General features: G+C 42.0%; 1 pseudogene; it reads left to right on the top strand.

The window, feature by feature from the left end:
- Nucleotides 1–9487: 9487 nt before the first annotated feature.
- Nucleotides 9488–24230, top strand: part of LOC112908025 (F-box only protein 27-like) — a 22669-nt pseudogene continuing 7926 nt past the window's right edge.

Below are 24230 nucleotides of genomic sequence, written 5' to 3'. Positions count from 1 at the left end.
CATAAATAAATAAAATTAAAAAAAAAAAGATTCTAATTCTAATTCTAATCTCTCTAACAGAGAGAGATTCTCACCTCTTATCTGAGGGGAGTCCTGGGAATCTGTATTTTCCATACACTCCCCTAACATACTCTAACACACCCTAGAGTTTAGAATCACTAGCACAGGGTCTGAGAAGAACAATTGCAGGGTAGAGCCTCACAGAATAAAACAGATTTCCTTCATCCCTATTTGCAAGTAGGGCAAAATTACTGCACAGCACCTATTAGGGATATATAATAAAGGTGGGACGGTTCAAAACATGGGGGCAAGATGACCGGTCATCCACGTGAAAAAATTAAAACTCCACTCCTAACTCAGCATACACAAAATTAATTTTAGGTAAAAGAACAATCTAAATGTAAAATATCAGCAATCCTTTAGCATTCTAAGGAAAGAAAAAGAGAGATTTTTTTTTCTAACTTAGTGATATGTAAACATTTTTTTGAACAAGCTATAAAAAGCAAAGTATAAGGAATGACTTATCAATTGGGCTACATGAAATTTTAAAATTCTAGATACCTGAAAGACTCAAAATATAAAAGATCAGCAATGAAATGGAGAAGTTATTTGGAACACTCAGATCTGACAGAAGATTACTAATCCATACTTCAGAAAGAATTCCTACAAATTCGTAGAAAATAAATAACCCGATATAGAGGTGGACAAAGGATACAATTTTCACTGAAAAGAAAGCCCAAATGCCCAGTAAACAAATGAAAATATGTTTAATGTTACTAACATCCCAGGAAATGCAAATATTTAAAAAATTAGATAATATATTCATACCCATCAGATTGGGAAAAAAATTTTTAGATCTGATGAAATTATGTATTTGTGAGAGTATTAAGAATGGCAGGGATCCCTGGGTGGCGCAGCGGTTTGGCGCCTGCCTTTGGCCCAGGGCGCGATCCTGGAGACCCAGGATCGAATCCTACATCGGGCTCCCGGTGCATGGAGCCTGCTTCTCCCTCTGCCTGTGTCTCTGCCTCTCTCTCTCTCTCCCTCTCTCTGTGACTATCATAAGTTAAAAAAAAAAAAAAAAAAATTAAAAAAAAAATTAAAAAAAAAAAAAAAAGAATGGCAGCTCTTGTATACTGCCAGGGGCTCTATAAATTCATTTCATTAGTTTGGAGAGCAATTTCTTAATCTCTAGTTAATTTTAGGAGGTACACAGTACCTTCTGACCTATCAATTCTACTTCTAAATACATAACAGGAAATTTCATATGTGAAAATGTTCGCTTCAGCCATGTTAAAAATTACATGTAACAAATTAGAAAATAAGGAGAATATTTTCCTTACAGGCCAAAATATCCATTAATAGGGTAGTGAATAAACAAGTGGTGCTATATTCATATAGTGAATTATTACCAGCAGATAAAATGAGATAGGTCTTATTGAATTAACAGGGGTAAACCTCCAATACACAATGTCAAAATAAAAGCATATCTCAAAAGGCTATGTAGAAAATAATACCATTTAAGTAAATTATTAAAATAGAAATGGTAATATATATTGTTACATGAACAATTAGATATAACGGAAGGTATAAAACATGCATGCGAAAGATGCACTTCAACTTTCCCTTAATGGTTTCCTTCTGGAGAAGGAGGGGAAGGACTTTAGCTGTAATGTTTCACAATCTTAAAAAAATAATGATCTGAAGAGAATATGACAAATGTAAACACGTGCTCATCTGAGTGGTGAGTAAACAGGTGTCTGTTATATTACTTGTGTAGGCTTAAGTATTTCCTAAGTACAAGAAAAAATAAAAACAAAACCAATTATCAACCACAAAGATGTGACTAGGTTAGGTAAGACTAGGTTAGGTGAGTCCATTATGGTCCAGTGATACAGAGATAACTCGAAAAAAGGAAGTGTAGGGCACTAGTCTTTTCAAAGGAACATGGTGGGAATGAAGAAATAAAAAAGATTTTTCCAAAGGCTAACTGCTACAGGAATTGATTAAAGGAAAATAAAAGTAGTAGTGTTTACTCATGGATCAAAGAAAGGAAATGCAGACAACCACACATATAAAATGCTGTCTTTTTTTTTTTTTTTTAAAGATTTATGTATTCATGAGAGACAAATAGAGAGAGGCAGAGACACAGGCAGAGGGAAAAGCAGGCTCCATGCAGGGAGCCTGACATGGGACTCGATCCTGGGAATTCAGGATCATGCCCCGGGCCAAAGGCAGGTGCTCAACCACTGAGCCACCCGGGGATCCCAAAATGCTGTCTGGATACCAAATGTTTTTAGCAGATAGAACATAATGCAGTATTACGACTTCTTATTAAATTTGTTATGAAAATAGCACCAAAGAAACCAAAAAGATGAGTTAGTGTGAAATCCAGAAAACTAAGGTATCTTTTGTGATATTCTGAAATAATACATTTGGCCAAAAGTTTGTCTCCCAACAAATCATGTTCTGAGACTCAGAGGACTTAATCAGAGACAAAAAGTTTTCCTTGAAGTCACAGCCAAAGGGCAAGCAGGTTCACAAGGGTCTATCCTTCCCTGGATAACTGAGAATGAACATGATTAGGATGGAGTGACATGATACTTGGGGAAAAGGGAATTCTGGATTAGAATCTAGTACCTAGTAGATGCTCAGTGCACATATGTTGAACTCACAGAACTGTCTCAATAAACAGAGGAGAACCAAGGTAACCAGGCAAAGCAGCAATGTGACATCTTATCTTTCAGTGAAATTCTAACATCATTGATCATATATACTTTTCCACTTTATCTTTCTCTTTAACTTCAGTTTTTATCCCTTTTCCTCCGTGTTCCTGTTACCCTCTACTTCTGCTTTTGTTAACTTGGCCCCAGGGTTATTTCTTCAGGTTTCTAAGCCTCCCATTGGCTGATGGAGTGATTGGTGCTTTGAAAAACACTGTAGTGAGAAAAGCCTTTCATTTTGCAAAAGAACTTGTCACGTCAACCCAGAACCCACTATTTCATGCAGGTATCCCTAGAAGCCAGGTGTGTCAGGGGAAGTTGGGCCCCTCCCCTGTCCCAGTGTATGAATTTTTATTAATCAAACTAAATATGATAGCATTCCTCTTGCCAGTGACTGTAACAGGAATGAACAGTGTTGCAAGTCTAGCCAATGAGATCGGAGGAAAGTCTGTAGAGAAACTCATTTAGTCCCTAAAAATGGAAGAGACAGGTTTGTTCCCTTTCCCTGTTTTTCAAATTGATCTTGTTAATTGATATCTTAGAGACTGTAGCCATCCTGTGACATGAGGACAAACCTAAGGGGAAAAGCCATACATGCAGAATGGCAGAATGGCAAGATAGGAGGAATCTGAGTCCTGGATACTCTTGTTAATCAACCCTGGAAGTGCCCTACCCCAGGATTTCTTATTAAGGGAGCTAGTCTATGTCCTAAAAATTTAGGCAAATTTTAATTGAGTATTCTTTTTTTTTTTTTTTTTAAGATTTATTTACCCATTAGAGACACACAGAGAGAGAAAGGCAGAGACACAGGGAGAAGGAGAAGTAGGCTCCATGCAGGTAGCCTGACATGGGACTGGAACCCAGGACTCCAGGATCACACCCCCCGGCCAAAGGCAGGTGCGAAACCCCTGAGTCACCCAGGTGTCCCTTAATTGAATATTCTGTTTCTTGTAGCAGAAACTTTCCTAATAATGACTCCTTATCCCAAAGGGTGTTTATCACATTCCATTAGGTAAGATCTCAGCCCCAAGCATCTCTGTGACACTTTTATCACATCCTTTATAACTGGGGTCACTGGGTCCCAAGAGAAATTCATTACTTGAGGATCAGCAATCTCTCCTCCCAAGCAGCATTTCAGAGGGCCCACAATTCTGGGAAGCATGTGTTCACACTACAAATGTTTGAGTACCACCTCTAAACCAGGCCCTATCTTAGAAGTTGGGAATTACGGGGGTGTACAAGAACATCATGGTGGTCGTTCCTGGGGAGGTTACATTTGAGGGTGAGAAGCAACAAATAAATAATAAATAAGTCAACTAATAAGATGACTCCAGATGGTGGTAAGTGCCACACAGGAAAGGAATCAGAGGGCTGTGATCAACTGACTGGTGAAACACGGCCATGTCAGACAGGGGAGTGGCATAGGTGCCTTGAGAAAGTGACATCCGAGTGCAAATCAGAGATGGAGCCGGCACATGGGAATCTGAGGACACTTTCCTAGGCAGAAGTAAAGACCTTGTGGTAAGACCCTGGTCGGGGTGGGGGGAGATGAGCTTGGGGTGCTTCAGGAACAGAAAGAGCATGCAAGTGGCTGAAAAAGCATCAGAGAAGCAGAAACCTGGAAGACGGGGTCAGAGAAGTCTGCAATAACCAGGTCAGGTAGGGCCTTAAAGACTGTGGCAGGAGGTCTGGATGTTACTCCAAGTGCCAAGGAAAGCCACTGGTGTACTTGCAAGGAGGGCACGACAACCCATGATCCAATTATCAGGAGGTTCCACTGCAGTCTGCCCTCTGGTCTGATGGTACTGAGAAAGGCCATTTTATCTCTATCTCAATGGGGTGGAGCCCAAAATGAATCACAGTGCCCTGGGATGCAGCCTGAGCCAAGGGAGCCAAAGAAGGGGGCTGGCGATAGAGAGGCTCTGGCACTGGTGCTAGCACGCAGAGTCCACCTGGGAGGCTGGCTCATGTCCACAAGGGAGATATGGTATCTGACATGTTAAACAGTCAACAAAACAAAACAAAACACCAAAGCCACTTCATTGATCTCACTATTCTGTTGGAGGCCTCACAACAAGCAGCAAAACTTTCTTTTAAAAAAAGGGGGGGAAAAAAGTAGGTCAGGGCTCTTCTGCTTGGTAGCTCACTGAGTGCTGGGCAAACTCCAAAAGCAACCGCTCCACTTGGAGCTCCCTGTTGAGCAATTTGAGTGATGTCAGTACGAAGGGCCTCTGAAAGCCGTATGGGCCCTGAACCTGACCTCACCCGTGGTTTTCCTGGTAACTTTTTAAAACCATGACTTCCTGCCCTGTGCTTTATTTATCCCACATGTTTGTTTTCTATACCATCTATTCCAAAACAGAGCTCTGTGTGAGTTTCCAGGTCACCGTGTCCCATCAGGGCAAACTCAACAGATGTGAAATGAGCTGGAAGGTAAAACAGGCCATCACTGCTGCTGCTGAGCAGAGGCTGCCACTGCTGAGCTGGGTTCCCGTGCCAGGGCCAGCCAGGGAAAGTCAGCGTGTGGGGTCTGTGCAGTCTGTCTTCCCCCTCAGAAGGACATCCTGCAGGCAGGGCATGTGCCCCCAGCCCCCCGACCCCGTGCCCAAGAGCGTTCCTTGTCGACATATTCAATGTGAGTGTGGAGGTCATAGAGATGTCCACAGATTCCTGAGAAGCCTGCTTTAATTTCTTTTTACTTCTGAGGGCACCAGCAATTTCCTTCCATTTAATTCGTTCTTTGGGTCTCCTGGCAAGGTCTGCTGTTGTCACGGCAACGGGGACCAGCAAGGCTGCTCTCTGAGGTGAATGCACCCTGTGGCCCACTGCCCACTGGTCACGGCTCATCTCCAACAGCCCTGCCTTCCCCCCAGCAGCCTGGCACCACCGCAAGACCGAGAGCCCACAGGACTTTCAGACAAGATTGATGTCTCTTGTTCCTCCACCAGATCCCAGTAAATAATAATAATAATAATAAAGCCTCTTTAGAAAACCAAAGCCCAAATCTTTGAACTCAGTTTTGCTAAAACTAAAATTGATCTTTCATGCTTCTTAAACCACAAGCAGAAGCCTGGTTTTGGCTGTGGGCTGTTTTCTTTGACCTCTTCTGCCTAGGAAACTCATTCTTCAGCATCTTGTGAGGGTGGTTTGCTACTACAAGGCCTGAATCCATGATGGTGGTGGTAATGAACACAATGTTAATGGAAAGTACTAGAATGTAAGCATGAGCAAGGAAAAAGGCTTTCCTGGGTTCTTTATCCTTTATTATTATTTATTATTACTGTATTGCCAGTACCTAGAACCTAACATAAATCCTATATGTTTTCCCAGGCACAGAAAATGAGCTTAGAAGATGAAGTGATTGGCTCATGTTCACATAGTAAGTGGCAGAACTGGAATTTCAACCCAGACAATCTAGACTGAAGTCCTTGCTCTTCACATTACATTCATCCCTGAAATACATTTATTGACCATCTACTATGTGTCATGTGTGCTGGATGCTGCATAGCTAGAAACAAAAGGCACAAAGTTCCTCTCAAAGCTTGTGTGGGGACGAGGGTGCGGAGAGGATGAGTAATTTGTCTGAGGTCACGCAACCGGGGAGCTGGGACTCGAACTCATGCATTTCTGACTCCAGAGCCTGGACCTCTTCTCTCTCAAACAAAATGGGAGTCGCTGGCCTAGCTGCACTCTGTAAACTACAACTAGAAGATGAAAATGGGGAAGTGTGGTACACTGCAGCAGCTGTCCCCTTTACCTCTGTCAAAGGTCTCTTGCCAGCAAAGTTTGCTTAGACTGCCTTGTGATGGAGCCAACTGGTTCACCATAAGGCAGAAACAGAGACTCTTTCTACCTCTGCCATCAGGATGGCCCCAACTTTGGGTAAAACACCTTGTGGAGATGGTTTACATTGAAATTGCCCTTCCAGATTGTAAGCAGCCTGAGGCATCTGACTTAACTCTTCCAGCACCAGGGTCAGGTCTGCTCCTGTTTGCAGTATAATAATCAGAATTCCACCTGGAGAACAAAACAACTTATTAAGTGAAACCAGACGTCACTCCCCAGGTCCAAGTGTAAAAGCTCTGAGTGGTGCATCTGCACTTTCAATGAAGCAGAGATGTTGTGTCCTGGGACTTCCGACACCTAAAGACAAACACATTTGAGAGGATGAAGGTTCCAGAAAGGGCCAGATATGTGTTTTTAATTTTTTTTTCTTCCTTGGATTAAAAATAAGAAAGAAAGAAAAGGAAAGAAGAAAAAGGTAGGTTACCCTGAATAAATGTGGTGTAATTTCCTTTTCTGAATTGAATTTAACTAGATCAATTGTGAAAGGAAAGGGAACAGAATGAAGGGGATAAAAGAAAGTAAGAAAAAGAAAAAGGGAAGGGTAGAAAAGAAGAAAGAGGGAGACAAAAGAGGGAAGTCCCACCAGAAGAGGTAAAGAAAAATACGAAGTTGAAGTGGCAAGGGGATGAAGACAGAGGATGAGGAGAAAATGCAGGAGAGACTAAAATCAAAATGGGTAATCAATCAGAGGACAAGCAGGGAAGAAAGATGGTTATTTTCTGCATCAGTTTTCCAAATGCCTGTCCACCTGGGGCTCTGGCCACCCCCTCCCCTTAGCCATTGCTCAGGGGACTCTATCAGTCTACCGAAGAGGCAGGAGGCTATCGGTTTACAAGAAGAGAGGAAGCAGAGGAAGAGGAAAGAAAGCAGACAAATTACTAAATGAGGAAGCCAATTATCCAGTGCACCATACTTCAAGCTGTCAGTAGGCTGCTATTCCTCAGGCACCTTTGAGCAAAGTGGGACTTAGAACTCTAGAGTTTGCTGCCATCTGGCCTTTCCAATAAGATTGTCTATACAGACTTCCCCCTGGCCACATCCAACTGCCAGCAAGCTGAGTGAAATCTTTCCAGATCAGAGCCCACTGTTACAGTACCACTGGTTCATAGGATCACTAAAACAGAAGAGGCTTCCAAATAAAACTGCCAGGAGCCATTTCGGTTTCCTATTTGTAAAAACAATGGGACTTACTTGGAGACTTCTTCTGACTTCTCTAACAGCAACAAACATAAAAAGCCAAAAGCAGTCACTTGCTTTAGTCAAGAAGCCAGAGATGGTGCATGGTTAAAGATCTTTTGTGACTGCCAAAGGCTAGTACACGGAGGACAGTTCAGCCCACAAGCAGCTTAACTGATGGGGATTTCTTTATTTTCATAAAACCCTCACAAAAGTTAATGCAGAACAAAGTAAACACCACCTCACCTAGCCACACAGGCTGACCAGGGCATAGCTGTCCAAGAGCGTTATGGGCATATTGTATGCCCCCCATACAATATGACGTGGGGAGGTGAGGGCAGAGAAGGTCAGACAGGGGATCAAAATGTCTGGAAGAGGATCCTGTTAGTCTGTGGCAGGTTCCACTTTGCAAGAAATATGAGTTACAGAGAAAAGCTGGGGCATGGGGTGAACTGCAGCAGTATGGTTGTATAACATCACCATCCTGAGTAAGCAGCCAAACAAACTCCGGCAGTGGAGATGTCTGAAAAGTTTAAATTTACGATATATTTTCTTGTTCCCTGAATACAGTCATGTGACATGTGGTTTGCTTCAATGGGAAGGAAAGCAAGAATCCCAAGAAAGAGAAAATGTCAGGTGTACAGTGATAAGGTTACCTGTGGGATAAAAGACGCAGACCTCTCAGTGATGACTACATCCTTACGTCCCTCTGAAAGCAGAAGCGGTACATCAGCCTCTCCCTCCACCAGCATGCTGCCTAATTCCAAAAACGACTCTCTCTTTCTCCACAGAGAGTGATGACTGTAACTCTGGAAAACATTTATAGTGACTGATACACCCACTTCCATGCTCTGGAGGGAAAACTGATTAGTCACATTCACAGTTTCTATAACAACAATCCTCAGTGTGAGGCCCATGGACTACTTGCGTCAAAATCACCAGGGGCACCTGTCAAGAGTACTGACTGCTGAACTGAAGTTTCTGGGGAGTGGGGCTCAGGAATCTACCTTTTAAAAAGTAGCTCTGCTGAGGATTCTTAGGCATGCTCAAGTTTGAAACCACTCTTCTATCACATGCTATCCATGGAACCCTATGGATAGGGTTCTTTCTCTCCAGCCAGCTTGCCTGCTTTCTTCCTTCTTTGCCTCCCTCCATCCACATATTACAATCTTCATTTGAGGCACTGTGTTGAGTGCTAACGGCGTATCAAACACAGAGCTCATGCTGAAATGGCTGCAGCAAGGAGCACAAAGGGGAATGTGTGTCTCTGGCTCTACTCTATAAGTTACTGAGCCATGAGAAGACGAGTTTGGCTCCCTTCTGTGAAAGGCAGGACTTCTAAAATATACTTGAGGAAGTTAACACACACACTAATGATCACAAGCAAGACAACGTCACTCCCATAGACAATTTAATTTCCATGGGGAGGAAGTGTGGATACGTAAACATATTTATCAAGTTTGCCAGTAAGTCTTTGTCCCATACACTGTCCTTATCAAGTTTTTAGATTCCAACATGTAGGGTGTAGCCACCTTCACTCAGTGTGATAAGAAATAGATCCATTAAGGTCTGTGCCAAGAACATAACCATCTGAACAAATAGGTTAAGACTGGTAGGAGAGACCTGCCACAGAAACCAGGAAATTCTTACCCACGGGCAGGAATTTCTACCAAGCCTGCCATTATTCACTCCAAGGCAAAGACAAGAAGAGAGTGGCACACTGCTGGGAAGTGATTCTGGAGATGGTCATGGGACAGTTTTGTTCATCTTCTCGTTACAGCAATGTGTTCCCCACGAAAGGAAATACAGTGACTCTGAATTACAATCTGGCCCAAATACTGATCCCAGTGCCTGGCTTCGGGCAGTGTAGACTAGATATTCTGCCGTGTTTGGTACAGACTCTGATACCCTTCATCAATGGCCCAGTAAACTGAGAGGCAATCCCATTTGGTGGAGGGGAACTCATTCTTGAGAGTTCTGAGGTAATCACCACCTTTGTGCACTGCCTCAGCCCGCCTCTGGAAGCCCTTCCCTCCACTCTCCTCTAATCTTATGTGAGTCCCATATCCCATCACACTGTCCTTTCCAGGTTCACAATCTCTTCTACAATAGCACCCTTGACCCTTCTCCATCCACCTTCCCTCCATCTTTTTAACCACCAGCAGCTTCCAAAGGAGAACGAAACAAACTCCTTGACCAAGTCATGTATATATTTTAGTTCTACAAATAAATAGAGGGAAAGAGTTCCAAGAATTTCATGTCACCCATAAAATAGGCTTGTGAGGAATATTGGTTTCCACCCAGAAAAGGTGAGCACATAGGACACATGATAGAAGGTTCAAAAGATGGCAGCAATGAGGTTTCAGCTCTGCTGGTCCAACTTAAACAAGACAGCAATGGACCAGAAGGAAACCCTGACTGATATCCATTTTTTAAAAGATTCCACTGCCTGGTAAGAAACAACTTATTTCCTGTGAAGTGGGAAGCTGAGCGTGCCATTAGTCAAGCTGCAGAGCAAATCCACCTTGGAAAAGAATCCACTGGTCTTACAGTCAAGTGATCAGATTTCTGCCCATTTGGATTTTGCATAAAGCTACCTATTACACTGGTTTTCAAACTGTGTTCTACAGTTATGCCCAATGTGTTCAGTTCCCACCTCCAGGTCCTCCCTGTAGATTGGGGTATCAGATCAAGAAAAACAACACCTCAGAAAACTTGAAAACCACTAGCATAGCACAATAGTTTCCATAGGTTCTCAGGTGCTTGGGCCAAGACAGAAGATGAAAACAGAATAAAGAAAGAGGGGAAATCCCACTCAACCTCAAGACTGCCATTGACCACATCAGCCTGGCCAGAAATCTCACAACAGATTATGCTGGCTCTAGCAGCTGCCAAATATTTGGGCCAGAAAGGGGTGGGCAGGAGAAGTACCTTTTTCAGGGAGACATTTTTACCCTCTTTCTAGTCTCTTGATTTATGTAAAGTGATTTCACAGAAAATTATCAGCAGCTGATACAAATTATAAGGAAACTCTCCAAAGACTGAAACTGGGCAGTTTAGCAACTCAGACTAAATGAGACACCTCACAGGTCTTGAGTTCCACAATTATTTTTTTTCTTTTTCTTTTTTTTTTTTTCACAATTATTTTTAATTGTCTTAGCTAACCATCTCTGTGACCTGTGGTCAACAACAATCGTCAGTGAAGAGCCAGAATGCGGGCTCTTGAGTCTGTTTTATTGAAGCAGACCCTGGAAGCTCCCTTAAAACCACGATGTGCAGTTTTTCAGCAAGAAGTAGGGGTGAAGGGCAGCCTGGGGGGCTCAGCGGTTTAGCACCGCCTTCAGCCCAGGGCCTGATCCTGGAGACCCAGGATGGAGTCCCACGTCAGGCTCCCTGCATGGAGCCTGCTTCTCCCTTTGCCTCTGTCTCTGCCTCTCTCTTTCTCTCTGTCTCTCATGAATAAATAAAATCTTAAAAAAAAAAAAAAAAAAGTAGGGGTGAGGAGAAGGTGTGATATGTATTCCACCCAATTTATAAAAAGAACTCGGTGTTTTTAGAAAATCTTGTCTAGTACAGGTCTTGGCCTTAAAGCTTTCTAGGAAACAACCTAAAATCATCAGAAGAACAAGTTCCGGACTAATACCTGTGGGTCTGTAGGGAGAGCAGAGCCATAAAAAAACTGGAGAAGAGGAAAAGTAGCAATTATTTTCTGACCATACTGACCCCAGCTACCACCCTCCTCTCTTAGCTTCCGGCCTGGTGATTTCCCATGTACTCAACCATGTCATCCCCGTCATCCTCATCCTCATTTCTGAGCTCTTCCTATGTGCCTGGCATTTTGTTTTACAGACACCACACCTCATCAGTTCTCACAGTATACTTACCATGTAGATACTATCATTATGAGCATTTACAGGTGATAAACCTAGGGTTCCAAATTTTTAAATGACAGCCCAGGTCACAAGTGTTAAGTGGTAGAGCAAGACTCAAGAGCCACTTCTTTTCCTCCAGAGCCTGTTGCACTTAGCCAGCATGAAGAGAAGAGAAGTGTTAGCTCCACTTCCCAAGTCAAGGTGGCGCTAAGGTAAGACAGGGTAAAATACATAAAAATGGTTTAAAAACCTGACATTTATAGAAAGCTAAGCCAAAGCAGATTCAGTGGTACAGAAATACTTATTATAATTTGAGGGGATCTCAGTACACAAAGCAAGAAATTTATCAGTAATTTGGATTCAGTAAATTAAGAAAAGGAGAAAGAGGGAAGGAAGGAAGGAAGGAAAGAAAGAAGAAAGAAAGAAAGAAAGAAAGAAAGAAAGAAAGAAAGAAAGAGAAAAGAAAAGAAAGAAAAGAAAAGAAAAGAAAAGAAAAGAAAAGAAAAGAAAAGAAAAGAAAAGAAAAGAAAAACAAACAAGCAAACAAACTTTTGATTTCTTTAGTGACATAAAGCTGGCAAGCTTTTTCTTTGAAGATTCCTGGCCCTGGACAGGAATATGCAAGGCAAATAAAAATATGAGAGGCATATTAAAGAGTCCTTTGGAACTCAGTTTTGTTTCAGCAAACTAAGTTGCCTGAGAGAGGTCTATCAAAGATGACTACAGAAGATGGGAAAACTGATAATAACATGTCCCCTGGAGTCATCTTTGAAGATTTTTAAGAAACTGTAAATGGTACCTTTAGAAGTAATCATGGAGGAGTTTTCATTAAGAGCATTAAAAAAAAAAAAAAAAACCTTCATTTATCTCAGTGTTTTGAAAGATGCAGTGAAAGGAAAATATTCCCATTGCTAATAACCTCTTTACCCTGTCTCTTCAGCACCAAGCTCACAGTTCAGAAGTACGCAGTCTGGCATACATAGAAGTGGTAAGAAATAGCAAGATGCCTATTCATTACCTGCAGAGATAATATGTTACAGAATGCTTTCAAGATAATGAGGATGTTAGTGATGAGATACTAAACCAGTTCAAGAATGATGTACAGACCTTATGCTGGGCAGTATAGAGCACCAGAGGTGAGAGCAATTTGGTGGACAGTGTAGAAAATCAAAATGCGGGCAGCCCCAGGGGGCTCAGTGGTTTAGCGCCGCCTTCAGCCAGGGCATGATTCTGGAGTCCCAGGATCAAGTCCCGCATCAGGCTCCCTGTAAGGAGCCTGCTTCTCCCTCTGCCTGTGTCTCTGCCTCTCTCTCTCTCTCTCATGAATAAATAAATACAATCTTAAAAAAATAAAAAAGAAAATCAAAATGCCTTAGGTTGGCAAGGTATCACCACATGACCTGACTCCTTCTGTATCTAAAAGAGAAGCACAGTCTTTGTCATTTAACGGAGCGAGTGGGTTAGATTCCATGGATGGAGGCTCCAACCTCAGCTCTGATAGAAGGGAAAATCAATCCCTCATTACATGATGGAGACAAATTCCATCAGGAACATACCCTGTGTACAGCCAGAACATCCACCACAACATACCCAGGGATCACAAACAAATAGATTTGGGTTTGCAGGGTAATGCCTACATACTCACACCTCGCATCCAGTATATTCCCCACGAGTATCTCTGATGCAAGCATTTTAACTGCAAACATTTTCAGCACCTAACTAATTGGCCATAAAGTAATTTGGCATAGAAAATAAGATCATTAAAAATAATAAAACCATGACGTTTATTTTAAAAGGACATAATGAAACATAAAAAATGAATGACAAAATTAAAAGACTTTATTGCAAAACTCAAAATATTTGAATACATTCAAAATGCCTAGTGTTGGGACTCCTGGATGGTTCAGTGGTTGAGCATCTGCGTTTGGCCCAGGGCATGATCCTAGGGTCATAGGATCAAGGATCAAGTCCCACATCCAGCTCCCTGCATGGAGTCTGCTTCTCCCTCTGCCTGTGTCTCTGCCTCTCTCTCTCTGTCTCTCATGAATAAATAAATAAAATCTTTTTAAAAAATGTCTAGTGTAGATTCATAGCAATATTGTGCAAATAAATGATTCCATTTTGTGACTGCCCCCAAGCACTTGACTTCCAAGTTTTTTGTTCACAGTATTATACATAATTTTTTTGTTTGTTGATCCATCTCCTCATTCAGCAGCATACTTTTCTCACTCATATTTCTTTCTTCATCAAGAGAGGTATCAGTTTCCAAATACTGTAACACTTACTGGTATCTGAGCTTTGTATTGCACTGTGAAAGTCTTCTACACAGGTGTTCGTTTTTGGTAGATCATCACATTGGAATATTGATGGATATTCTACGGTTCTCTAGGAAATGTGGGTTCCAAACTGTGTGATAGTGGAGAGATAATTATGATGGCTAAGATTTATATAATATAAAACCAGGAATATCCTATCAATGGAAAAATGAAACCAAACTGTCAACCAGTTGATTAAACCAATGAGCTGTCAAACCAAAGTGTCAACCAAGTTATTTTTCATCTTTAAGGTAGTACTGTCTTACAGCCAATTTGGTTATGCAGTGAAAATGCTTCCGGCAAAGATGCTTCCTGGAAATTCCCTAGAGCAATCACACATACACACTCACATACACATACACCTGGAGATTTGGGGGAGGAGATAAAGGAGACCTTCTTAAGTGAAATTCTCTAGCTTTCTTTATAAGACAATGTATTTCTGAAAAAAAAAGAGAGAGAGAGAGAGAGAGAAGGGTGCTTGGGTGGCACAGTCGGTTGACGTCCCACTCTTGACTTCGGCTCAGGTCATGATCTCAGGGTTGTGAGTTTGAGCCCCACATCAGGCTCTGTGTGAGGCCTGGAGCCTTCTTAGGATTCCCTGCCCTTCCCCCCTCCTCTCTTCCTCTAAAAAAATGTATTTCTGCATCACTTACATAATTAGAAATAATTTTTTAAAATATATCAGGCATGTCCTTCCCAGCAGTGGGTCTCCCTCCTCTTTACATAAAAGAAACAAAATAAAGGAACTCTCCTCCACCCCAGGAGATTGCCAGCATAACTTCTCAATTCATTCACTCATTCTACAAATACTTCCTGAGAGCCTACTGTGTGCAAAGCTGTGTTCTATGTGTTATATCTTCTTCTTTCAGCACAGAGCCTCCACTTTAGAGTTTCTTCATTCTCTGATATTCTCTATAACTCATCTTTTAACCCCAAACATTTTTTTGCTCAGACCTACCCCAAACTGATGAGCTCCGGTTTCCAAACTCTCATGCAAGCCTCAGCTTTCATCAGGAACCATGCTTCCAGGCACTCTGCTCCTCCTCAACAAATAACAATATAACCATAGGCCTCCATACCAGTTAACTACACCTATTCCAACCCTGACTGAAAGGGAGTACTCCCATGTCTACAAAAGTTAGGCATGGGGAGGGGTATTTCTCACCAACTGCCCCCCAGCTACGACTCACAGTAGAAAAATTCATGGTGAAACACAGATTCACATCTCAAAACTGCCCTTGCTACACACATAAACAGCAGATGGTTATTTTGAAGTTTCAGGTATACTAACCTCCCACCCAGACATCTCTAGGTTCTGCTCTGTCTGCACCTGGAGAGAGAAGAGACATCTGACACTAATGAGATTTGGTTCTCATCTCAGTTTTATATCATTTCTGCCAATGAGCAGTTTCCAGGCCATGGCTCAGCTTCCTTCTTCCTAGATTTTTTTTTTTTTAAAGGCCTATGGACCTTGCACTTGAAGGTCAGTTAATAACTCCTTTCTCTAGTCTGCCTCTAAAACCAAGAAAATGTTAAAAAGCAAAAGCAAAATCCCAAATGGCTTGGGGTGGTTTGGCAAGTGGCAGGTTTCATCCGGAGAGAGACAGAATTTGTGGGTAAAGGGTTAAACATTAACACGCTTCCCTGGAAGGTCTCTTCTATCCTGTTAATGGAACCCAAGTGCAAACCTTGGCAGGAATTGCACATTAGCTCATGACAGGTGTAGGCTTCATGCTGGTTGCTGCTGCATTTCTAGCAAAAAATCAGGGGCATGGGGACCACTCCATGACACAGTAGGCTGGAGCAGATTGCTTTGCAGTCATCTCTTCTGGCTGAAATAATTCCCTATAACAACTTCCTTGACACGCTGTTAGGATGGCCTATTTCCAAGGTAATGGCTGATGCATGAGGATATAATAGACATCATCTGTGGTTTTCCAGAGAGGAAGCTGCCAGAACCACCCTGCTGCATTTTTCTCAGAGAGGCATTCACCCATTCAGCAATATTTACTAAATTGGGTCCCCTTGTTACACGCTCCCCAGCAGCCTCCAATTCTTTCCACGTCATCATGTTGCCCACTTTTTAATCTTAGCCTGGGGCCACAAACTCAAACATCTAGGGGAATGAGCCAGATCACATAAATGACCAGAGCAGGCTAGTAACAACCAAAGCATCTCTGCCTATCTAAAGGAAGAGGCTACTACTTCTGTGCAGTCGTTTTCACTTCAGGATGCTCTTCTGGAAGAACTTGCAGATTCCGATTACAAATAGGCTCATCAACAATGTCCTGACAATGTCAAAATGGTCTGTATCCTGGGCTGAACGGTGTCCCCCTAAATTCATGTTGATCTGGCACTTCAGAATGTGACTTTATTAGGAAATAAGATCTTGGCCGACTTAATTAATTAAAGAGATCACACTGGATGAGGGTGGGCCCTAAATCCAATGACTGGTATCCTTAGAAAAAGAATGACACAGGGGTGCCTGGGTGGCTCAGTTGATTAAGTGTCTGCCTTCAGCTCAGGTCATGATCCCAGGATCCCTGCATCAGGCTCCCTACTCAGTGGGACCTCTCACTCTCACTCTGGCCTTCTGCCCCCACTAATGCTCTCTCTCAAATAAATAAATGAAAACTTCAAAAGAGAGAGAGAGAGAGAGAGAGAGACATAAAAACAGAGAGGAGGATGCCATGTGAGGACAGAGCCAGACACCAGAATGATACATAGGCAAGATAAGGAATGCCGACTAATGCCAAGGGTTGCCAGCAACCACCAAAAACTAGGAGAAAGGCAAAGAATCACCTGGCTGAAGATGGGATTCTACTATATTTGTATTTATTTTATTATTTTTTAAATTTTATTTATTTGTGAGAAAGAGAGCATAGGAGCACAGCAAGGGGAGCCACAGGCAGAAGGAGAGAGAGAAGCAATATCTTCGCTGAGCAAGAAGCCTGATGATAATGTGATGCAGGTCTCGATCCCAGGACCCGAGGATCATGACCTGAGCCAAAGGCAGATGCTTAACCGACTGAGCCACTCAGGTGCCCCTGTACTTATTTATTCTTAACTGAAAAATTTTTTGGCTTATAAAAGAGCAAAACATTTCAGTGAAAAAGAACAAAAACAAAAATACTCATAGACCTCTGTGCTATGGTTTGTCTCATCTGAACTATCACAATGACCTCCAATCTCTTCTGGCTCTTTTCAACCCCTTCTCTATACCATAGCCAGAGGGATCTCTGGAAAATTCAAATCAGATGATGTCACCCATCTCCCTCAAATCCCTTAAAGATGTCCCACTGCTCTCCCAATAAGGACTAACATCTTTACCATGGCCCACAAGGCCCTGCACACTCTGGCCCCTGCCCCCACTCACTCTCTGCCTTAAAGTCTTACAGGCTTCAAGTGGCTCATGCTCCTTTGTGTTCTCTTTCACCTTAGGACTTTTGCATGTGCTGGCCTCTCTACCTTGAGTATCTTTACCTCCCCTCACCCCCACAATGCACACACACACACACACACACACACTCACACATACATACACCCCTTGTACCTGGCTAACACAAGGATGCCTACACATTCTTCAGATCTCAGGTCAGTGATCATTTCCTCAGGAAAACTTTTCCAGACCTCTCCCTCTTCAAAAAAATTAGTCCAATTTCATTCAGATACTCCCATGCCAGCAGGTATCTTAGAAATTTAGCATGCCCCACCTATTTGAGTATGCTCATCTGCTTCATTCTGTCCCCTCCACTGGACTGTGTGATCCCTCACATCTAATACAGTGCCTGCTGTAAAGTATAGTCTCCTAGGAGGCTGTAGTACTGTTCCTCCAAGGAATTTGCATGCTTTTCTCCAACTCCAAGTTAAAATGATCTCTACACCCTCTTTACTCCAATTGTCCTCAGTTGTTCGTTTTTACCTATTCATGAGAGACACACAGAGAGAAGCAGAGACATAGGCAGAGGGAGAAACAGGCTCCCTACATGGAACCCGATGTAGGACTTGATCTAGGACCCCGGGATCATGCCCTGAGCTGAAGGCAGATGCTCAACCACTGAGCCACCCTGGCGTCCCAGTTTGTACTTTCATTAGAGTAACATTTCACATTTTGCACTGTTCAGTGACATTCACATCTGTTTACACCCTCTGGCCATTAGCTACACTGTGAGCAGGAATGATACATCATTGCACTGCTCAACATACAGGGTGGGTCTCTTGTCATACTTCGATTCTAAAAGGCAGATTTTTAAAACGGTGCCTCTTAATAACTGTAAGGAGGCTTTACAGAGTTGTCTGAACAGAGAGGATGGCAGAGCTGTTACGAGGGCAAGCTGAGGACTCCAAGTTTGAACCCACTTTGTGCTACTTCTATGAGATTATATTTTTTATTTTTTATTATTTTTAAAGATTTTATTTATTTATTCATGAGAGACACACACACAGAGAGAGGCACAGACACAGGCAAAGGGAGAAGCAGGCTCCATGCAGGGCCTGACGTGGGGCTCGATCCCCAGTCTCCAGGATCAGGCCCTGGCTGAAGGCAGCGCTAAACCGCTGAGCCACCCAGCTGCCTGTCTATGAGATTTTAGACCAGTTTGTGCACTTCAATGCACTCTAATTCTTTACCTGGAAAATGAGGATAAGAACAGTACCCATAACAAAGTGACATTATAAAGATGGAAAAGGCATACAAACTCTTAAAGGAGAGTGAGCATGGGCATGCTCATTACATCAGCTATAAGTACTAGCATTTGTTATTGGAGTGAGGGAATGCTCTTCTTTACATTAGAAAGTATAATAATGAGGTGCACCTGCTGCACTCAGTCAGTAGCGTATGATTCTTGATCTTGGGGTGGTGAGTTCGAGCTTCCTGTTGGCACAGAGATTATTTGGAAAAAAAAAAGTATAACAGTGGTAGCAGCTAATTCCTTCTAAGATGGAAATCCTTTGGGACACCTGGGTGTCTCAGCGGTTGAGCACTTGCCTTTGGCTCAGGGTGTGATCTGGAGTCCTGGGATCGAGTCCCACATCAGGCTCCCTGCATGAAGCCTGCTTCTCTCTCTGCCAATGTCTCTGCCTCTCTCTCTCTCTCTCTGTCTCTCTGTCTCTCTCATGAATAAATAAATAAAAATTTTTTTAAAAGATGGAAATACTCAAAGGTTCAGGGAAAAGCTTCACAGGAAAAGCAACAATTCAAGAGAAAAATAAATTTAAGAGTATTGATCTAGTCCCCAAAAGCAGCAAAAGGGAGAGGGGATAAAAGGCACAAGTCAGGGAGGATAGCTGTGAACAGGAGGGCTACTTCTTTGCAATGCCAACTCTACTTTTTAGGAAGACCTCATTTGAAATGACAGATTTCCTACTGCATGGATTCCCGCATAGTGTAAATGCCTTGCTCAGATGGGTCTAAACCCAAATTCTACCAGCTGTTCTCAGCTAGGCATTACTCCCTAGGCCAAGAACATTTCTGACAATGTCTGGAGAAATTGTTAATTGTTATGACTTGGGCAGGGAGGGTGGAAGGAGAGGAGGGGAAGGGTGGGGGAAGAGCAGTTTGCTCCTCACATCTACTGGGTAGAGGTCAGGGATGCTACAACACACTTCACAATGCACACACCAGGACCCACACCCCCAACCCAGAATTTATCCACCCAAATGTTGGTAGCACTGCAGTGGAGAAACCCTGTTCTAGATCATTACATTTCAACATCACAGGGTGCTAGACCTGTATGCACAAATATCACATTACAGACTTACGTAATTTTATTTCTGCGATGTTTCAACTAGCCCCTCTTGCCAAAGAGCCTTTAATGATAATCAGTGTGTTTTGTAGACCATAAAGTAGTCTGCCAGGATCCAAACTAAATCTCTCATCTCTTCCATCCATTCAGGCCCTGAAATTCCCTTTTATGGCCGCTATCTTCAGAAGGGACCACAGAGCCTTGAGGAGCTCCAAACTGTTCGGTGCCTGCAGGAAATTTGTGGTTAATCACTTCAACCTGCTTCACTTTAAGAGAGATTTTCTAGGACCTGTTTATTGTTCCGCTGCTTGGCTTCTCCGGAGTTATCTATGACTGAAGTCCTAACATTTATTTGTAGAGTAGAAGGTATATTTTTACTCTCACATCCCTTCCAAGTCCCTGAATTAAATTAGTACGAACTTTCCAAAATAAATTCACCTTTGAGCTGAAACTAAGCACGGAAAGTTTCAGTCCAAAAGGATACCTTATTAGAAAGTTAGAGGCAAAGGAAAATGAGGATTATAATGAATTTTTGAGTGTAACCTCAGCACTGGTAGTTACCAAGGATAGGGTATTTGTTATTTAAAAGACTCTCGGGATGCCTGGGTGGCTCAGTGGTTGAGCGTCTGCCTTTGGCCCAGGGCATGATCCTAGGGTCCTGGGATCGAGTTCCACATTGGGCTCCCTGCAGGGAGCCTGCTTCTCCTCTCTCTGCCTGTGTCTCTGCTTTTCTCTCTGTGTCTCTCATGAATAAATAAATTAAATATTTTTAAAAAGACTAACAGATTTGATGTATGCAATCCAAGATTGACATGCAATTCCCTTTTCTTCAGACGCAAAGAAAAAACAACTGGAAATAAACAGAATGGAAAAATCAGCACATGTGGATCTAATTCTGCACCGTGTCACTGGTTAAAACCCAAGAAAAGACTGTTTTGTAAGAATGAGAAAAGGGGAACAATCGATAACACAAAGGAAGATCTCCAATTCCTTCACTCCACAAACCTAATTTGCTAGAACACGACTATGGTTGGGTAGCAAATTGTCAACAGCCCCAAGTTAACATATTATGTGAATGGTCACTATGGTTCTTCCTACAGAAAACGGTTCTCATAGCTCTGGGTGATCTGTACCACAGATAGATGTTAGGGCATTTGGTGTTTGTTCTTCCTTTTGATTCTCAACATGATAAAGTTTTTCCCAATCATGTCCAACCCTTGAACGATTCAAAATCTGCACAATTCTGAGGTATGTACCTTTTCAATAATCTTTTCTTAGCCCTAAGTACAACTTTGCTCACATAAGGCCCAAATAAAATGCTACTAGTCAAGGCAGCATTAAAACTAGTGCATTATGGGATGCCCGGGTGGCTCAGTCAGTCAGGCATCTGCCATCAGCTCAGGTTATGGTTGGGGGGGTCCTGGGATCCAGCCCCACATCAGGCTCTCTGCTCAGTGGGGAGTCTACTTCCCCCTCTGCCCCTGGCCCTACTTGTGCACGCACTCTCTCTCTCAATCACTGTCTCTCTCAAATAAATAAATAAAATCTTTAAAAACCAGTGCATTTAAAAAGCTGCTATCCTCTAGATTAAACTATTCTTTTCCAACAGTTTTTGTCAGCAACAGAATGCTTTTCTTCCACCTTCCTGCCCCCTAAACACACAAAGCCTTGGGCAGAATAGGAATACATAAAACAGATAAAAGAAGAATTGCTATAAGAAAGCAGGGTTCCCAGAAGCTCACACCTACCTCCCCACCCCATATTCTCCTTTGTTCCTACTGTATGGAAAAATACATGAAAAAAAATGGTTTCAAAATTATTTTTTTCATTTTCTTTTTTTTTAAAGATTTATTTATTTATGATAGACATAGAGAGAGAGAGAGGCAGAGACACAGGAGGAGGGAGAAGCGGGCTCCATGCCAGGAACTTGACATGGGACTTGATACCGGGACTCCAGGATCACACCCTGCGCCAAAGGCAGGTGCTAAACCACTGAGCCACCCAGGGATCCCTATTTTTTTTCATTTTCCAACAGACTGAGTTGGCATCATTTAGATGGAGTCCTTACTCAGGCCACAGGAGCACTGAATCAAGTTCTCTTAATGTTAACAGCTCACAGGAATAGTAGTCACTTGGAAGTGTAATTTGGGTAAAGCCACTTTTGTTTTTACTTTCCTTGATTCTGTGTCACTTGCATTTTTAGGATTCCCCCCCCCCAAAAAAAAAGTTTTTTACTTCTAAAAAGTGTATCTGGAAAATAATTGATATTTTACCAAGTTTCCTTTCTGTTTTTTTGGTTAATTACTTCTAGAGTATATCCTGGCAAATGTAAAAGAGTCAAAAGGACAAATGCATCTTTCCTTTTTCTTCACCTGCAATGTGATCCAACTGTAATACACATATAATAATGCAGTTAGTCAAATTAACACACACTATATAGTTTTAAAGGGATCCTATGCATTATCTTCAGAATATTTTCATGCATTTTGCCTCTATGAATGTAAGATGCTTGCACTGTGATGTCTGTCACCCACCCTATCAGGGCTGATTCTCTTTCTTTGGATGGCTAGAGAGAGAGCCCCACCTGCTATCATGGCTCTGTGGACATTTCTTCCACACCTCTCATAAAAAAAAAAAAAAAAAACACATTCCAAGATGAAGGAAGACAGTTCTTCCTCCATCCAAGGCATGTGTCTCCTCCAAGGACGTGTCCTTGGCATAGGCTAATAAAATCTCAACACTTATAACCCAAAGGATATGTGTAAATTGGGTAATTTTGTGTTTTTAAATAAAAACATTTATTAAAATTCACAGGGCCTTAAATTTATACTTGGCATGGGAAGACACCTTACATTTTTTTTTATCAGAAAATGATCTCTCAAAATGCATGTTATCACCAAAATGATAATCACCACCTCAAATCTGTAATCCTGCCAAAAGAAGTCTGCACAACAGGAGCAGTTAGATGACAGGGGTTTGCGGAAGCTCACATTCCCTAAAATATCCTTAGCATTCCTCTCTAAAAAGCATGGGGGAAATCAAAGCAGCTGAAATTGTGGCTTCTTCCTGACCAGTTCTGAAAAACAATATACCAGAGGCCATGCATCTTATCTTATGGTCCACATTTCCAGTGAAGTCGAATACAGAAACTGCATTTGGATCAACACATGTTTGAACTATTTTACTTTAGAGAAAGAAAAATTGAGCAATCCTGGAAGAACTCCATATTTTTCTTAAAAAAAAATTTTTTTTTAAGTTCCTCTTGAAAACTAGTTACTCCTTTGAGCAGGAAGGAAGGGTTTGGAACAGCTGTCCCTGAGTGAGTTGGGAGAATGTTAATCACTGTCCCTTCTCTCCTTTACTTAAAGATTAGCTCACATCCCAGGCCCCTGCAAAAGGAAACCGCATACACTTAACTTTTGAGACTACCATGAGGAATATTTCTGTAACAGTAGTAGTAGGTCAGCCAGATCTAAAGGACGCTCAAGGCCGGAAATGTACCCCAAAGCCAACAAAAGCCCAAAGGGTCGGCAGTGGGCTGACTGGACGTTTGAGAAAGTCTTTTGTATCTTGACTAAAGCTCCTCAGGAAAAAGTCAAACTTAACAAAAATGGTTTTAAAAAAGAAAAAAAAAAAAAAGAAATTGACACATATAAGGACATCTGCAACTTTAGCCAGAGCCTTCCCAGGCAGAGTGAACTTGCCAGAGACCATGTTAAGTTAAAGATATTATATTAAATGCAATTTCCTCTGTATATTGTTAAGTGAGGAGAGCAAACAGGGTAGTAGCTAATATATATAATCCCACTGTAATCACAAACAGTAATTCTCCCAAAGTCGAACAAAAATATTTTGCTCCATATCATTATTTGAGCACAGAGCTAGGTGGAAAAAGATATACAAGTTGTTAATATTTATAACAAGGAGGAAGGTGAGAGAAGAGAGTGAAAAAAAAGAGCTTAGGACGCTTGGGTGTCTCAGTGGTTGAGCACCTGCCTTTGGCTCAGGGTGTGATCCCAGAGTCCGGGGATCGAGTCCCACATCGGGCTCCTTGCATGGAGCCTGCTTCTCCCTCTGCCTGTGTCTCTGCCTCTCTGTGTCTCTCATGAATAAATAAATAAAATCTTAAAAAAAAAAAGTTTAAAAAAGAGACACAGACTCAATGGATAGAAAAATATGCATGACCTGATACATGATATGTGTATATTGGGTAATTCTATGCTTTTAAATAAAAGAGAAATATAATTCTACAAAAGAGGGATAGACTATTGTTGGATAGGAAAATACGCATGGCAATAACTAGAAGGTGACACAAACATTTGTTTTTAGGATGAAACCACGGACATTTTCCTTAGAGCCACTGTAATAAGATATTTTATCAATACAGACTATGGCAGATTCTCCACATGTAGCTAATACACTTTATAACACAATGGTTAGATATGAGGATAAACATCAGTTGCATTTGACAAGTGGTCTGAGACGCTGTGCAAACAGATGGGGGTCTATGGGATCTACATGAATCAGAACTTGACAATTTGCATGAATGGGACA

The sequence above is a fragment of the Vulpes vulpes genome, chromosome 2 (genome assembly GCF_048418805.1).
Source record: "Vulpes vulpes isolate BD-2025 chromosome 2, VulVul3, whole genome shotgun sequence".
NCBI lineage: Eukaryota > Metazoa > Chordata > Mammalia > Carnivora > Canidae > Vulpes > Vulpes vulpes.
This window is presented reverse-complemented; position numbering and strand designations above follow the sequence as displayed.